Genomic DNA, 18,923 nt, shown 5'->3' with positions numbered 1-18,923 from the left:
CTAGGCAGAATGCCCTCCTGTGGATCTCGGTGCTCCTGGACGCTGTCTCTGATCCGCGCCGCTAGCTGCAAGAACTTCAAAAGGAACAATTAGGAAGAAGCGAATGCACATATTTCAAGGAAGGAGGGGGAGTAAAGACTGCTAACAGAAGAGTTCTCTGATAAACAAGACGAGTCGGAGGAACAAGAATCAATCATGAGAAGATATGCCAAGACTCGGTATGGCAAAGGGACTGGATGGGGGAGGGGGAAAAAACTTTCCTTTCTTTCCTCTATGTGATTAAACAAGAATTCCCCTCCCCACAAGTCAGAAATGCCATTTTAATGACTTAAGCCGTGGATTTACGACTGTGTGGAGATAAATTTTCTAACCAAAGCATGTTTTAAGAAGAGTGTGGAAAGTTTAAGAGCTTTGGAATGACGCAGTTAAAAATACCGTCGCCATGTTGGCAAGCTCTGTCGGAGGACTTGAGTCTGGGAGGAGGAAAAGAGCTGTTTTTATATTGTGGGTGAGACTCCTCAGTGGGACTTAAGAACGACAGATCCTGAGATTAATGGTGGAAACAGCGATGTTATTTATGAAAGTGATGATATATGGAAACCATCTCAATATGAGGATTGGACGAACGGAAAAATTCACACAGGATATAATTGGTGTTTATCTGCTTAAGGAGATTATCAGAAGAGATCATAAAGAAAAAAAAGAAAAAATATATGAACAAGATAAGATGTGGAAACAGCAAGATAAGACTGGATAGAATTATGAACTTTATTTGGACTGATCTGGACATTAACGCAGTAGCAAGAAGATGATCGGAATCCCCTTTTGGAACTTGAAATATGGGTCCCCTCAACAAAAATTTAAAATTCGGCTTTGTAATTCGGAATTTATGTGATGTGATTTGATTTGATTTGATTTGATTGGTCGGTTAATAAAAATTATTTTTTAAAAAAAAAAAAAAAGAGAGAAGTACCGTAACTCTCTGAGGCCCCGTTCACACTGGGGAGACAATGGGCAAGCACTGTCACGTCTTATATGCACAGTGCTTAGCAAGATTTGGGTGCTTTATAGATGTTTTAAGTGATGGAGACAATGAAACCACAGGGCTCTCAAAAAATAATAATAAGATGGGGGTAACTTTTTTATTTTAACTACCATCTAGCTAAAATGCTATTTTAAGCAGCGTAACCCAAGTTGTTGTTGTTGTTGTTGCTTTACTTTTAATCACAGCAGATTCCCCACTTGAAACAGGAAGAGAGGAAATCCAATAGTTGATAAATGCATACTGTCAGGAAACACAAATCTTTTTAGGAAGTACATCATGTAATTGTGTCTCAGAGCCCCATGACTTTTTAGAGTTCAGGGCTGTAATTCTTGGATGGATAAATCTGCCCAGGCTCAGTATTTGTGTTTCTGGGAGGTGTAGGGTGCCGCAATGGCTAAGAAGCCTATAAGGCCTGACCTAGAACATAAACCCAGGCAAGAGGCAAAAACCAACGCACAGTTTCTGTGGTTGAAGAGCATGGTCTCAGCCATGCCATATATTGATAGTGCACTTAAAGCACATGGATTCCTCAGAGCTCTACTTTGTTAAAGGTGCTGGGAATTGTAACTTAGAGGAGCCCAGGATTCTTTGGGGAAAGCTGTTATTATTAAAGTGGTATAAATATGTTGTATAGTGTGGAAGTGACCCATGGCAGCCCCCAAAGAGCAAAGAAGCTTTGGAATGATATACAAGCTAACGTTTCCATACGGCAGATGCACATTGGGCAGATTACAGTATTCTAGACAAGGTGTAACTTAAGAAGGCATTTGCCACCATGTCCAGAGATGAATGGCACAGTTGGAGTACTAGACTTAGCTGCATCACTGAAGCCATAATAATAATAACAACAATTATTATTATTATTATTATTATTATTATTATTATTAATTATTATTATTATTATTATTTTCAATGGGACATATTCTCAAGTAAATGTGTTTAGGAGTGCTACTATTTTTAACACTGATGCTCTACTATTTTGTTTTACTGTTTTACTGTGTTTTATTCATGATTTAATTGTTTCATGACTATTACGGTACATTTTGTTTTTTGTAAGCTGCTTTGAGAGCATTTGTTAATATTCCTGTTCAGAAAGCAGGTAGTGCTAATTCCACAGGGGATACAGAAAGGGGCATTTAGTTAAGTGTAATGAGCATCTTCTGTATATGCAATTTAGCAATGCTATGCTTTTCTCCACCAAAGGGAAGGTCATCGCTCAATGGTAAAATATCTGCTTTGAATGCTGAAGACCCCTTGGTTCAATCTTCAAGATCTTCAAGATAGGGTTGGAGAAAACTAGACAGCCACTGGCGGTAAGTGAAGACAATATTTAGTTAGACTGACCCAAATGTCTGACTCAGTAGAAGGCAGATTACCTATGTTCAAAGTGTTCTAGGGATAGTTCTGATAAAATCAGAGAATTGGATGGGCACCTGGAGGTAACCTAGTTCAATCCCCTGTTCAAAGCAGGAAATTAGAGCTAGACCTTCCCCAACATCTAGCTTTTACTTGGTGGCTGCCAGAGAGAAAGGAGCCACAACTCCCCATGGTAATTGGTTGCTACCATAAAGCTTCTCCTGATATTCCACTGAAATCTGAAATTGTAGCATAAACCCTTAGATCTACTCACACCCTCTGAAGAAAACTTATATGGCAGAAAGCTTACACCCCACAGAAGAGAGCCATATTTCCGCACTCCCTCCCCACCTCAATTCCCATAGTGTTTTTGAATGTTTGAGTCCATAGAAATCATTCCAAAAATAATTCTATGGAGAAAAAAATATTGTGTAGCTTCCTAGTAAATGGGCTCAGAGACTCACATGAATGTGGACATTATGCAAACCTGGTGCCAGATGTTTATGATAATTTTCCCCACCAAAAAAAATATGAAAACTTTAATGACTATCCCTTACAATTCAATTTGTCTACATTCATCTCAAAATAAAATGGAGTTTTAGTGCAAACAAAAATGTTCTGAGAATGGGCAAACTGCAGAATCACTATGCATCCACATTCTAAATGGAAACAGTAGACCTGGTTTTTAAATATGCACACACATATATTTCCCTTCCTAGGATGCAAATTGATTTTCCAAAACAACTATGCCAAATCCAGTGTTTACAGTGGGCAATCGGATCAGTTAGTCTGGTCTGGGCAGTAGCATTCCATTGCCTTGAAGCAAACAATGTGCAGCCTGAACTCTAAGTGACCCAGTTGTCTCTACTAATCACTGGCTGATTACTAGCTAATCAGTGTCTTGTTTAGAGCATGGAAGCCAAAAACACTTTGGACTGTGGGCTGCCTTTGGGAAGCGAGACACATTTTTGCAATTTTCATTAGCATGCTGCAATTACACCAGAGGTGGACAAAGAGAACCCTGGGCTGAAATCAAAGCAAACTGTAAAACCCGGAGCTATAAAGGGACTCTGGCAACATATTAGAATGACTATAAACCATCTCAGACTTCTGTTGTTCTAAATATGCTGGACCCCAGACTTCTAAGTCCCCTGGAGGCCTTATTCCTTCCTTCTGTTCAGAACGGTCATCTAAATAGGGCTTTAGAAGGAACACAAATCTTACATCAGCTGGGGCTCTCTCTGAAATGGATCTGTGAGGCTCCTGAAGCCTGGTGCTCCAAGGTCTCCTTTTGGACTGCCCATAGGAAAAACAAGAGAGGAAAGAGTGACAGGGCTAAGAAAAGTAAGATTAGCAGGAAGAAGCAAAAGGAGAAAGGAGGAACAAGCAAGCACACCCTTGCCTCTGACCAAGATGTCGTTCACATATCACTCCCAAAGAATAGGTGGAAGTGACTGCTCCATCTCTCCTTGGCCCTCGGTATCTGCTCAGACAAGGGGCTGTCAACAATACACACACTGCACTCCTCAACTATTAAGAGTGCCTCAAATGCTGGAAACCCTACGATCTTTTAATCTTTCCGTTTCCTGGTCAGCACACCCAAGGATACATGCAGATCCAAGAGCCTTGGAGAAAGAGAAGAGGAAGCATTCCAGCCCCCACAAATCTGTACGTGATAAAGTCAGCATTGAGAGAGCCAGAGCAGGGACATAGGAAGCTGCCTTGTACTGAGCCAGACCATGGGTTCATCTAGCTCAGTATTGTCTACAGTGAATGCCGGCAGCTCTTCAGGACGTCAGACATTGCTTTTCTCTGAGCCATGGCTGGAGGTGGCAGGGATTGAACCTGGGACCATCTGCATGCAAAGCAGTGGTGAGTGAGGCCACAGGCAGAAGCAGACAGAGCAACAAATGTAGATTTTACCTTTGTACAGTTTCTATACACACATACTGCTCTCTTCCCTCCTTCTAAGGGAGCAAGAAGTATTATCAGAAAACAAGGTCACATTCAAGCCAAGCAAAACACTCCAGAAGGGCAAAAAGGAACAGAAGAGAGTGTGGCTTGAAAAGAGGGTGTCTTACCTGGTGAGGGTTTTGAGGGCCACACAAAGGGCCCCATTCAGCCCCCAGCCATGGGGATCCCCAGCCCTGGTCTGGCAGTGGCCCTCCAGGGTCTCAGAAAGGGATGTTTCCATGCCCTACCTGCAGATACTTGGGACTGAACCAGTAACCTTTTGCAGGCAAAGCAAATGCTCTACCATTCCTGTAAAATCTCTTCAGCATCCTTCGGTAACTTTTAATAGCTGCATGGCCACCAGAATTTTGCTTAAACCCAAAATAAATTTGGGAGGTTTTTCCTCAGGAGAAAACATCTGAGAAATTTTGAAGGAAGCCAAAAGGATCAAAGAGAAGCAAGATTTCTCTGGAGAGTTCTGCACATCCCTCGCTGGTTTGAGTTTGAGTTGTTTGTTTTTTGCTTTTGCCTGCTGTGAAATTCAGAGCAAATTTAGAAGTTCTTCCTCATTTGAGAATTGTTGAAAGAAGCAAAATGCCTTGATGAGACCAGTGGGATTTCTTGGAGTTAGGAAGCCTGATTCCCAACAAGGATACATTTGTCACAACCATATAGCTATCTCAGGGTAAAAAGGTGCTAATTAAGTCTGTACCTAGGACTTAAAAAAACAGTGCTAGCAGCTGGATTATCAGGGGAAAGGAGGGGGACCCTTAATGAACGTCACAATCCCCACCTCTTGACTCCTTCCTATGTTTAGCCAATCATGCTTCTCCATAACGCTTCTGGCAACAGTAGCTATGAAGGCCATCAGAGGCCAGATCCCCCTCCCACCACCACTTATAATTTGGGCAGTGGGCAGCATCTGCATTTGTCTGAATAAGGCAACTTGAAATCTTGGATGCAACTCCCACAAATACCTTTAAAAACAGGTTCTAAGACCCCAGTTCACCTTCTTCTTGCTACCAACACTACTATTATTATCTACCATTTTGTTCATCTGCTAACCCTTTACAAAAGCTAAGGCCATCCCTACCATTAAGTAGAGTCATCAGTGGTGCAACCTGGACTGCATCCTAGGGCCCTGATGTCCAAGGCCCCACACCTACCCATCCATCCATCCATCCATCCATCCATCCATCCATCCATCCACCCATCCATAGAGTTAGAAATGATGACAGCAGACAAACAGAGCCCCAAGTCAGCAGTTCGGTGTTGGCATGCCAGGGCCCACTAGGACTGATCCTGCAACATTCTTTGTTTCTTCTTTTAAAAAAAATTTTTTAATAGATTATTGGGGGGGCAACTAGACATCTACATGTTTACATTCTTTAGGGATATAGGGATATAGGATCTGACAAAAACAGAAATTGCAGTTTGTGTGTTTGTCTGATGTCAGGTACTGAAGTCAGCCAAATGAAAACAATCAGTATTCATTCACATCATTGTAATCCCTCTTTTGTTTTGTTTTTTAATTTTTAATTTTATTCTGCTGTTAGCCACGTGACACCTAATTATTCATCCTCTGTTACATTGTTTTGACATTTCCTTTACATTAAATTGTAGGGACGCGGGTGGCGCTGGTCCGAAGGTCAGCGGTTCAAATCCCTGCGACGGGGTGAGCTCCCATTGTTAGGTCCCTGCTCCTGCCAACCTAGTAGTTCGAAAGCATGTCACAGTGCAAGTAGATAAATAGGTACAGCTCCGGTGGGAAGGTAAACAGTGTTTCTGTGCGCTGCTCTGGTTGCGTCAGAAGCAGCTTAGTCATGCTGGCCACATGACCCGGAAGCTGTACGCCAGCTCCCTCAGCCAATAAAGCGAGATGAGCGCCGCAACTCCAGAATTGTTCGCAACTGGACTTAACTGTCAGGGGTCTTTTTTCTTTTTTCTTTTACATTGAATTAAATGCAATATGTAGTATTTGGCAGAAACTGGACTGCAGCAGAACAGAAAATGTGCTGATTGTGGTGAATACACGTTGAAATGGAAATCACTGCCTTCTTACATCCCTATTCATTTTATTACGTTTACTTTTAAAAATATATTATCCTTTTCTACAACAGCTGCAGAAGTGAACTGCATTTTACTCTTGTAGCCATGAGGATGTGATGATATAATTGTGTTTAAAATGCAAAACTGTACATGTTTAGAGTAAGGTTACAATACGTCCCAAATTTTCTGGACATTTCCAGGATTTGGCTGTTTGAAACAGTGTCTGGGTGAAAACTGCTTAGATGGCTGGGAAAATCCGGACATATGGCAACACCCATGTCAAAAGTGTAGATTTTGGCGAATTTCCTTAAAAATAGCTCAAAAACCTCTCTTTTTTTGTGGGATCTTGCAATGAAAGCTCAACAACTTTGGGCAAAACAACTTTTTTCATCCGGATTTTCACTTTTTGAAATATGGCAACCCTAGTTTAGGGTATTCTTTAAAATAAAACAAGAAATCAGGGAAGGAAAACAGTTTGGGGGGCATTGCTCTGTTGGAGTCTAACATCTCAGGAATGTAGAATCCATTATGAAGCATAAAATGGTTAGCAGGGGGTAGGGAGAGGAAAACTGTTTCACAACAGAAGTAACACAAACAGTTGTCTACAGTGGAAACCCATAAAACTACTTTGTTCAGGGTCTAAAAGTACCTAGCTACAACACTGGAGCCTCAAGTGAAAAAGCTTTGGAGAGGGAGGCAGAGCGGCAGCAATATAATAAAGAGCCTAATTTAGTGGGAGAGGGCTGTAGCCTAGTGAAAGAGCAAGCACTTGGCATTCAGAAGATCCCAAGTTCAATCCCTGACTTCTCCAGGTAACACTAGAAGCCCTGGAGAGTCATTGCCAGTCAGTGTAGAGGCAGACCTGAGCTGGATGAGGCCAATGCTCTGGCTCTGTAGAAGGCAGCTTCCTATATTCCTAAGGACAGAGTGGTGTGTGCCATTCTGCCTACCCTGCTGCTGTCGGGTGCAGTGGAGATGTACATTGAAGGGGGGCACCATCTTGCCCTTCACCGTAGGCTGGCCCTGAGAAAACCACCTCTCCTCCTACTGCCGTTTGGCACAGCAGCGACTGGTTAACAATCCAGCTGCATTGTTCAGGACACATAGCCAAACAAAGAGGAGAGTAAATAGACAAGACTTTTGATCTGCTGGAAGGCAAGGAGACTGAATGTCTGCAGCAGGAGAATTCATTTGACAAATACACCCCAAGCTGTAAATTAAAAGAAAACGGCCACTTGTGTTTTTTCATTGCCACCCCCCCACCCCGTATCGCCCCATAAAAACTGGGAAATATGCTACACACAAATTTGAGATTATCTGCCACTATTATCTAAAATTAACTGTGGTTTTGTAATGAAAAAATTAAAAGGAGGATCAGATAGTAATGGGGCCTATTTATAATACTTGCTACAGGAAAAAGAGAGAGAATCAGATGTCTGATGCTTTAAATGAAACCAACATGCTCCGTGTGTAGTGCATAACATACTCATTGGCTGGCTTTCTGCTGCTTTATTAACAACACATAAGAGGGTGTTTTATCACATCCATCAGTGGTTAGCAGAAATGAATCAACTGCAGAAAGACGCTCGTACCTCTTCATGTCCTACCACTGTCTCTGTAAACATCATAATCCTTTTGAGATGCTAACTCAGACAAATGTAGACAAGTCATGGATTACCAAAACCACTTTGCTAGGTGAGGACACACTGACTGGGGGCTGGGGGAGAGAACACAGTCATATGGGAGTTATGGAAAAAGGCTCTGGCCCCATCTGTACTCCACCTTTATTGCAGTATCGCATTGCTTAAACAGCCATGGCTTCCCACAAAGAATCCTGGGAACTATAGTTTGTTACAGGTGCTGAAAGTTGTTAGGAGACCCCTATTCCCCTCACAGAGCTACAGTTCTCTGCAAAGAGGCATTTATTATTAAACCACTCAAGGAAACTTTGCTCTGTGGATGGAATAGGGGTCTGTTGAACTAAGTTCCTGCTTGTGGTCTTCCTAAAGTATCTGGTTGGGTTGGCTTGCCATATGTCTGGAATTTCCTGGACATAGCTGGTATATGGCAGTTGGAAACAGTGTCTAGATAAATGGCAACCCACCGTTTTCACTTTTTGAAATATGGCAACCCTACCACTGTGAGAACAGAGTGCTTGACTAGATGGGCCTTGGTCTGATTCAGCAGGGGTCTTCTTAGGACGGGACATGTGGTGTACCCAGCTCAGTCCTTGAATGCCTCGCAGTGCCTCCCCACCCACCAGATTTGCTTAATGGCAGAGGTGGTCCTGCTTGTGAGAGATTTTTCTTCTTACTATTATGGGCAACCACATCAATATGGTTGTGTGTGTCGGCACCAATAAGAAGTTTACAACCTGGTCATTTATGGGGGGGGGTGGAATTGTGTCTCTGTTTTTGCAGATTTTTTGACATGCATAACAAATTGCAAAAGGGGATCCCCAAACACTCACTCCTCCCTTACCCCTTTAAGGACACTTAACAGAGCAGGCCATGGTAACACAGAAAGGGCTTTATATGGATTCCATTTGACTTTGTATTGTCTACATTGGCTGACAGCAGCTCTCTAGGTCTGTCCCAGATCTCTCCCTGCTCTCTCCCAGCCCTTTGTGGAGACACTGGGAATTGAACCCGGGACCTTTCATGTGCAACACAGATGCTCTACCACTGAGCTATGGCATTCGATTTGCTCTTGATGCAAGACTGCATCTGCTAGGAAATACTGTGCTCCGTGCAGCACCATAACAAGGGGGAGGGGTTAGAGTAAGGCAAGAATTAGAGCCTGAATTTTTAAAATGCCAGCCCTAGCAAAGGGATGTGGGGAAGTGTATATGGGACGTGGCCATGTGGGGACCTCTTCAGGCAAGACAGCCACATCCCCCTCTCCAGGTCATAGGTGGGTCTCTCTCTCCCTAATGGACAAGTGGTAACAATGAACCAGCAAAATGCGTCTGATGTACTGGAAGAGAACCACTTTGACTGGCACCCACAAGCTGAATGCCTCTGAGCACATGTAGGGAAAACATATCATGGAAAAAGCAAAGGGCCAGGTATCCCTGAGCATACGCAGAATGAAGGGGAGTGCTGCCTCAACTGTTGATTATAAGCTCCACATTAATACATAAACTTGGGTTACAGGCAATAGAATGCCATGTGCTGGAACTGTTGACAGATAATAGAGAGCATTGAAAGACTTGGAGGGAGAGGGAGAAGCAGATGGGGTGACAGAGGGGGCGCTCAGTGTTCTTTCTTAAGCATTTAGGCTGTGGTCATAGGGAATGTTGGCAAATAGTTGGAGAAACCTGCATCTCGGATTGCCGGAAGGCGTTTGTATATCTGACCGCGTCTTTGTTTTTCATTTTTATAGAACCACTCTTAACTCTCCCTTCTTCTATTTTTTTGAAGTTTCCACATGAGAAATGTTTTCCCAGCTGTTGGAACTAATTAGCCGACACAAGGAATGGCTTTGTTACATTTTTTCCTCTGGATAGGAGCGAAGTTATTTCGTGCAATTTTTATTTATTTTTTACACAACTCTGCGGCGCAATGTGCTGCATACAGAGCAGTTTATTTATACTGCTTTATCTCACACCTGTTTGGATTCTGGCTGTTTTATGGTATTTAAACATACTATTTCTTGCCAATTGCTTTATCTCCACAATTCCCCACGTTTGCTGCAAATGTTTCTTATTAACTCTAAAAGGAAACTTCAGTTGCTCCCCAAGCATGATTAGCACGGACAAAAATAACATAATTGATAGTTACGTCCGATGTGTTATCGCTGAAGACCTATAAAGCAGGCATTCTTTTAGAATACTGGAGGAGCTATTTGACTTTTCTGGGAAGTAATAATGTGTATGGGAAGCACTAGCTATTTCTGGGGGAGTTTGTTTTTCAGTGAAAAAATACTGGAGCTTGTTTTTAAGTCCTTCTTTCATTTATGCTCATTTTAGGTCTGGTCTTACATACAGAATGAGTTAATAGAATCCTTGGGATGTCAAGTGGATAACTGGGCTCTGCGACAAAACACTGCAGCTTAGAGAGTTGTTCTTCAGAATTCCAGCCACCCCATAGTTCCTCTCTAGTTTTCTTCCCCCACACTGTGCCTCCATCAATCAGGCAGCATTCCAGGGCTACTGAGCATGCTCCATCATTACTGGGCTATTTGGAGGGATCCTTCCCTATGGATGGGAAAGAAACTCAATTCAGTATAAATTTAAAGGTGAATCCCCCTAATCCTCACTTTCCAAAACAATGCGAGAGCCAAAACACAGTCATCCTTCATGAATGCATTTTTCTGTATTTTGTAATGCAGATCTACAGCCAAGCAATGTGAATATTGTTATAGGTTGTAGGCACTAGAACATAATTAAGGCATCAAAGCCCCAAGTGTTAGAATGGGTAGTGTCTGTTTGAATCCAATTCTGTGACTATGGGGGAAGCAAGAACCTCTTGGGGTATGGTTGCTGAGAGCCTCTCAGGTTGTTTATAAGCATATATAAAGCATATATCATAAAGACCCCACAGTCTTCAGTGTGCTCCATTTCCAAAACAAATACAAACCCTGGGTAACACATGCCTGGAATTCCCTGAAATCTCACACTGCTATGGAGATTGGGGGTGTCATGTAACAATATAATGCAGTAAAGTGTGCATTAAAATGCATACAGTATATGGATTGAAATAATATACAAAAATGCATAGCAAGAGGGGAAATTGCTTTGCAAAAATTTGTATATTAGGCAGCGTTGCATACAAACAGATGTGTATTAGGAGAAATTTGCACTAAAGCCCTGATAAATTTTCACAATGACTCTTTTTTAAATTGCAAACTGATCTGAAACTGCAGAGAACTGAACTGAACACCGGTCTTGAAAGACCTACATTGGCTCCCAGTACGTTTTCGAGCACAATTCAAAGTGCTGGTGTTGACCTTTAAAGCCCCAAATGGCCTCGGCCCAGTATACCTGAAGGAGCGTCTCCACCCCCATCGTTCTGCCCGGACGCTGAGGTCCAGCGCCGAGGGCCTTCTGGCAGTTCCCTCATTGCGAGAAGCAAAGCTACAGGGAACCAGGCAGAGGGCCTTCTCGGTAATGGCACCTGCCCTGTGGAACGCCCTCCCATCAGATGTCAAAGCGATAAATAACTACCTGACGTTCAGAAGACATCTTAAGGTAGCCCTGTTCAGGGAAGTTTTTAATCTGTGATATTTTAGTGTATTTTTGGTTTCTATGGAAGCTGCCCAGAGTGGCTGGGGAAACCCAGTCAGATGGGCGGGGTACAAATAAATTATTATTATTATTATTATTATTATTATTATTATTATTAAGCTAGGAAAAATGAGAAATGGATAGAAACCAAAATGGACAGATTTGACTCTCCCTACCTTCCCCCATAGTGTTTAGATCATAGATCATAGAATCATAGAGTTGAAAGGGACCCTGAGGATAATCTAGTCCAATGCAGGAATATGCAGGTCTCTCATATGGGGTTCAAACTTGCAAACTTGGCATTATAAGCACCAAGCTCTAAACGTTTAGCTATCCACATTTTATTTCATTTCATTTTGTCCAGTTGCAAACCTTGGGGCTACCCCCAAACCCACTAATACCTCTTTCTTGTGCCTGGATGACGCCATTCTGGCTACATAAAATAACACTCACAGCCTGGTCATCTGAAATAGAAGGAAATATGGTACTGTTTCAAACTGCAATTGGGTAATAGTATTTTTAATGCTCTCCTACATTAAAAATAGACTCCTTGCAAATTGAAAACTACCATATCAGGGAGAGAAGTTCAGGCACAGTCTTCTGCCAGCTGTTCTAGGGCCACATCCACACAATCCTTTTAAACACTCTTATACAAATTTAAGCACATACATTGAAATGTAAGAAGCTGCCTTATACTGAGTCAGACAACTGGTCCATCTAGCTGACTGACAGCAACTCCTCCAGGATTTAAGACAGGGAGTCTTCCCCTGCCCTACCTGGGGATGCCAGGGATTGAACCTGGGACCTACAAGATGCTGTGACCTTTCAAAAGTCATGTCTTCCCCCTCCCCCCCAAGAATCCTGGGAACTGTAGTTTATTAAGGATGCTGAAAGTTGTTAAGAGAAGCTCGACAGAACCACATGGGAACTCTGGCCCTGTTCTTACATGTTCCTATAAGCACTAGTATCTTGCACAGGTCAGCTAGCTAGGAAGCTGGGGTCAGATTTAGAGCGAAGTTTTCATATAAGTCAGAAGCTATTATTAGACGGTTGTGGTGTCTTATCAATGGAAGCTCATCACTCTCTTTACTGATAGCTCTGAATGATTCATTTCTAGCAATCCTGCTTCAAAAGGCCGTGCCATAAGAGCCTCCCCAAAGGGTCTCGTTTGCTCTCCAAACAAATGTTTTGCGAGCACACACAGACACACACACAAAAATGCTCCGATTCATTCTGTATTTCTGAAGTAGCTTCTTTTATCCACAGCCAGAATACACATCCTCTTCATTCTTTCTTCCTCCACCCCCCTTTTTTCTAATTCACATCACTTTCCCCTCCTTTCCTGAAGATTTTTCTGGGCTTTGCTCAAAGTTCCTAATCACTGTCTCACAGATGCAGTTTTGGAGCTAAACACTGCATTGCACTTTTCTTATTAAGGATAAATTTGCACACGTTTGGGGGTCTTGAAATAACAGAAACAAAAAAAGTCAAAGTCAAATAAAATGCAAGTGGCTCAGAGTTTGAGGTTTGCATATCTTTGTAATAGCCCTGAGTAACAGCTTGTAAAAGAACTTTAAAGGACTGAGTGCAATGTCCACTCACCATACATTTCAATAGGGCTTAGGCTCATCAGCTAGAAACATAAGAAGGCCTTGTTGGTGATGCTGCCACCAAGAGCTACCATCTTGGTGTTGACCTGTAACAGGGCCTTTTCAGTGATGCATCCCCATTTGTGGAATGCCTTCTCTAGTGAAGTGCACTGTCTGTTATTACTGATGCTCAGGAGGTATATGAAAACATTCCTGTTTACCCGGGCATTCAAAGGCTGAACAACATTGTTCTGGCAACCCTGAGATCACTGAATGAAATCATGTTTTTCACTATTTACTCATTGGTTCAGGAAGTGAAAACTGGGTAGTTCCTCATTAAAATGCAAATAAAATCAAATTCCTCCCCCCACCCCCACCAGTTGTAGATGAATGAATGATTAAACACCATGCCAGAAAATCAGAATGAATGCTCATTATATTATAACCTCCCTGTAAAGAAAACAAACAAATGCTCAGGAAATCCCTGGTATAGTCTAAACCAGTTGTGGCTGATGTCCACTGGAACTGGTAGAGCAGAAGACAGGGAGACCAACAGTAGGTGGAGCCAGAACAAATAACAGGTTTAGTCAATTAATTTCAGTTTTGTCCCCATTCTCCTCCCGACTGAGTTCTACAAGCACAACACTGAAAATGAGAAGGAGGAAGCTGACAGCCAGGGTCACCCTCTGGACTGGTTATGAGTAAGGCAGACAGGTGGGAGTTGGCTGCAGATATACTGGGCCTCCACTGGCCAAACATCTGTGTAAGTTCTGTGCAAGCAAATCAGAATGAATGCTCAATAAATAGGTCATCTGGAGGAGCCCTGTTGAAACCCTGAAAGCTTGGGGAGGGAACAGGAGTTAGATGTGTATTTGAAATGATTTATATGTGAGTTCCAGTGCTAACACACTGGTTGGTATTCAACTAAGTTTTACTCAGAGTCGACCCAATAAAATTTTTGGATTTCAGTAGGTCTACTTTGAGTAAAGCTTAGCCCAGTGTCATAGAATCATAGACTGGTAGAGTTGGAAGTGACCCAAAGGTAATCTAGCAATGCAGGAAACACAGCTAAGGAATCCCCAACAGATGGCCATCCAACCTCTGTTTAAAAACCTCCAGTGAAGGAGAGTCCACCACCTTCCAAAGTAGTCCATTTCATTGTCAAATGGCTCTTACCATCAGGAAGTTCTTCCTAATGTTTACCTGGAATACCCTTCTTGAATCCATTAGTTCGGGTCCTACCCTCTGGAGCAGCAGGAAGGAAGCTTGCTACCTCTTCCATGTGATAGTTGAAGATGGCCATCACTCTTCTCTCAGTTTCCTCTTTTCCATGCTAAACATACCCAATCCCTCAACCGTTCCTCATAAGGCTTAGTTTCCAGACCCTTTATCATCTTGGTGACCCTCCTCTGCACATTCTCAGCTTGTCAGTATCCTTCTTAAACTGTGGCAAGTTCCAATGCTCACAAATTCCTCATCAGATCATGTACTCATGTACTATTCTGCATCTGACCCCAAAGTTCTAGTACTCTTGGGTTGGGGTGTTGGGGTGGGTGGGTTTTTTTGAGTGGGGGGAGTTGTTGCTGGGGTTTTTAAATATTTATTTTAGATCTTGTGATTTATGTGGAAATTGTCCAGTTTAATTGTGTGTGTTTTTAAGTGTTTTATTTACTGTTTATGACTACTTTCATTTTGCTGTAGTTATGTATTCTTTTCATGTTGTAAGCTGCCTTGAGCATGGTTGCACTGTGAAAAGGCAGAATACAAATAAAGTTATGCATGTATGTATGTAGTGAAAAACACAGTGGATCGCACAAGCCTAAAGCTCTGGTGTAGTAGTTAAAGTGTAAGTCTGGGACTGAGAAGTGACTAGAGTTCAAATCCCCACTTAGCCACAAAGAGCAGTCACGGGGTGACCTTAGACCAGTCCTCCCCATCTCTCAGCCTAACCTACCTTCCAGGGTTGTTGTGAGCCCAGAGCTCCTTGGAGAGGATAAAAACGTAACCAGTAAATCAACGCATTTGACATCCATACATAGCAGCCAATAAGGCTGCTTGTAGTTTATTAGCATTGTACGAAGAGGCTGGCTGAATTAAGTCCAGCTTGTAGGAAGGTAACAAAGGCAATATAAAGCTGTCTGTCCAGCCCATGCCTAGAGCTGACAACCAAGATGTAACTCATCCTCGTCTTCGGCCGTGCTGACAAGCCCATCTCATAACCATCCTCTGCCAACAGTTGGCAGGTTTACAGTCCCGTAACTCAGCCAGCTCATTGCTCCACGCTGCCACATGAGCGGCATTTCCATAACCCCCAAACAGTTAATTCCTGGCTTGACTATGCTACAGTACATGGAAAGTTTCTTTTCTTTTCTTTTTTTCCTTTTTTTTTGGTAAAAAGCAAGTCACGAAAAAGGGGGCTACTCCCTTGCACATGAGGGATATGCTGTAAGCACGCACACCTCGACAAGCAATGAAAACCAGCTGCCCAACTCCCAGCTGACATTATGAGCCATGAATCCACACTGCCCAAGAGCGAGCCATGACACATGGCAGGGGAGAAAGAGATCTGTGGCTCAGTGGTAGGGCATCTGCTGCAGCTGTTCTTCTACCACTCTGTTCAAAATGATGTTTCCCCACATGCAGGGCTAAGGAAAGAGTGCAATTACACATCTGTATGATTGATCCTCACGGGAGCACAGAAAGCTGCCTTATACCGAGTCAGACCACTAGTCCATCAAGCTCAGACAGCTGCTCTGCATGGTTTCAGACAGGGGTCTCTCCCATTCCTACTTGGAGCTGTTGGGGATTGAACTTGGGACCATCCACATGCAAGGCAGATTGTCCACCACTGAGCTACAGGGCTTCCCCAATATGAACCTCCAACATGACCCGATGCTCACACTGTGGATTGTAGCCAACTGAGTTCTATTATGAGTAGACCCTAGGAAATTAAAATACCAAAGTTAATCAAGCACATCACTTTGAATAGGTCTACTCTGAGTAGGTCTAATGTTGGATACAACCCAGTTGCTTTATTAAGAAATGGAATGATACAATCTCAGTTCAGTCTCTCAGTCCTTCTGGTAGTAGGACCCTTAGGGTCTGCAAAGACAAAGGGGAGGAAAAATGAATTTCTGGTTTCTCATTCCCCACTCCAGGAATAAAGTCCTTTAGGGTGTGCAACAGACAGCTCATGTATTTTAGCTTCTTTAGGATACTTCATCGTGCAGAAGAGCTGTTTCAGGTACTAGGGCGATTACAAAAAAGTTGTTCTTTAACTGCCTGAGGATCATTAATGGAGGCATCTAGAGAAAAATTGACAAAAGGCAGAAAATGCCTTTAATTATTACCTGTCTCCTTTTTTATGTTTTCATTCTGTAATTCTTTGTCATCTCCCCTCATAGTTTCACATCCATACTCAACGGAAGGGGTGGGTGGGAAACCTTTTTAACTCTAGGGCTGCAATTCCTTCTGAGCAATCTTCTGGGGGCCACAGCCAATTGTAGGCATCTTCCTGCATGCAAACACTATCCATGGAATATAGGAAGCTGTGGAATATTCTGTAGTTAAAAGTGCAGAGAGGCAGATAAGTACCACTAACCCTTCCTGCTAGTTGCTACAGTTTACTGGGATGGGCAAGTCAAGGAGGTCAGCATGATGCAGGCACCCCAATGGAACCAATTCAACGCTCCTGCTGGTGCATTTTTTGAAACATACACACATACATACAGTCGTACCTTGGATCCCAAATGCCGAAAACTCAGAAGTGAGTGTTCCAGTTTGTGAACATTCTTTGGAACCCAAACGTCCATTGCGACTTCTGCTTCTTCCGACAGGCTGCTGGAGCCTTTTGGAAGTCGAATGGACTTCTGGGACAGATTCTGTTCGATTTCCAAGGTACCACTGTACTTTTATTTCTATGCCATATACTATTACTTTGTACAGTGGTACCTCTGGATGCAAACGGGATCCATTCCGGAGCCCCATTCACATCCTGAAGCAAACGCAACCCACGTCTGCGCATGCGCAGGTTGCGATTCGCCGCTTCCGCGCATGCGTGTGACGTCATTTTGAGCGTCTGCGCAGGTGCGAGCGGCAAAACCTGGAAGTAATGCATCCAGGTCGCCATGGAGCGTAACCTGAAAATGCTCAACCTGAAGTATATTTAACCCGAGGTATGACTGTATTTTTATCCTGTGAACCGCCCTGAGATCTTGTGATGAAGAGCAGTATATAAATCTAACCAACCAATCAATCAATCAATCAATCAATGTTAAGAGATAGTCTGGAGAAGGTATAAACTGCAGTGGGTTGGACAAATTGCCGCTGTTGAGATGAACATACTTCTTATTTCTTATTTTTGTTGCTTGAAATACCAAAAAAGATTTTGAGACAAGTGGCACAAAATGATTAGAGGCTTTATGGAGGCAAGAAAGAAAGCAGGCATTTCCTTTGACACACAGACATGCACAAAATATAAGAGGGGTTTGGGAGTTCCTAATATAGTGATTTATTATTAGCATCACTTATACTATATTTAGTTGCAGTCTGAAATGAAGCATGTATCTGATTTGATCTAGCACAAAGCATTTTGGGCTGAGTTCAGGGCCTTTTCTCACAACAAACAAAAATGGAGGATCAAAAATAGGGATAGATTAAAAAAAGAAAAAACCTTGGCATTGTAATCTGCACTGATTTATTCTAACGCCTATCTCAATCCTTAATCTTGACAAGAATTGAGTTTTCCCTCCCCCATTGTCAATTCTTGCAAACAAATGCACAATTTTCACATACTGTATGCATTATTATACAGATAATGGTATGTGCATATACACACCAGATTCCCTAACATAACCAGCCCACAAACTGATACCTGCAGTCATGCATACACCTGTACAAAAATACATATGGACTGAAATACTCTTTCCTTCAAAACCCATTGGAGGTTGTGCTCTGAGAGGAATTTTCAAATTCACTTCGAATTTTGCTTTGGGTGAAGCTTCAGTAGCAACTCCAAGAAATACAATTGCTAATCATATCTCATTACATTCTGTATATTATATTTATTTTTTAACAGAAAGCAGCCGTGCTTTTCTATAACTATAGCCTTTGGATGTAACCTTAGATGTATCTTTTTGTGCTTAGCATGAACGAATCTAATTAAACCTCCAAAGTGCCTCCTCATTGACCTAAAACTCTTGAAAGCTGAAGGCTGGAGCTTTTTGATCATGCCTAGGAGCATTTACCTCCCTCCCAACCCACCGGCACCCATTTCTCCCCTGCCCAATCTCTCTCCTTTGAATACCTAATCCAATAAAGAGTCAGGGAGCATGGGATTTGTTGTTTTTTGCCTCCCAATTCAGATACAAGCCCTGTGCTTCCCAGGATGAAACAATATCCCAGAGCATCTCTAAGAACATCCTTCCCAGTGGAGGATGAGAGCCAATGTGATATAGTGGTTAAGAGCGGTAGTCTCATAATCTGGTGAACCGGGTTCGCTTCCCTGCTCCTCCACATGCAGCTGCTGGGTGACCTTGGGCCAGTCACACTTCTCTGAAATCTCTCAGCCTCACTCACCTCACTGAGTGTTTGTTGTGGGGGAGGAAGGGAAAGGAGAGTTTTAGCCGCTTTGAGACTCCTTAGGGTAGTGATAAAGCAGGATATCAAATCCAAACTACTCTTCTTCTTCTTCTTCTTCTTCTTC

At 42.7% G+C, this 18,923-nt stretch overlaps 1 long non-coding RNA gene across 1 annotated transcript in view; it reads left to right on the top strand.

Moving 5' to 3' along the window:
- Window positions 1–18,923, top strand: part of LOC309347417 — an 89,476-nt gene that overhangs the window by 22,709 nt on the left and 47,844 nt on the right. Inside the window, exon 2 of the long non-coding RNA XR_014158935.1 lies at window positions 2,249–2,358. This is a non-coding gene — a long non-coding RNA (uncharacterized lncRNA). The remainder of the gene's footprint in view (window positions 1–2,248; window positions 2,359–18,923) is intronic.

This window comes from Podarcis erhardii (assembly GCF_964252035.2).
Source record: "Podarcis erhardii genome assembly, chromosome: 7".
In the NCBI taxonomy this organism is placed as follows: domain Eukaryota; kingdom Metazoa; phylum Chordata; class Lepidosauria; order Squamata; family Lacertidae; genus Podarcis; species Podarcis erhardii.
Note: the sequence above shows the minus strand (reverse complement) of the source record. Positions and strands in the feature narration are given on the sequence as shown.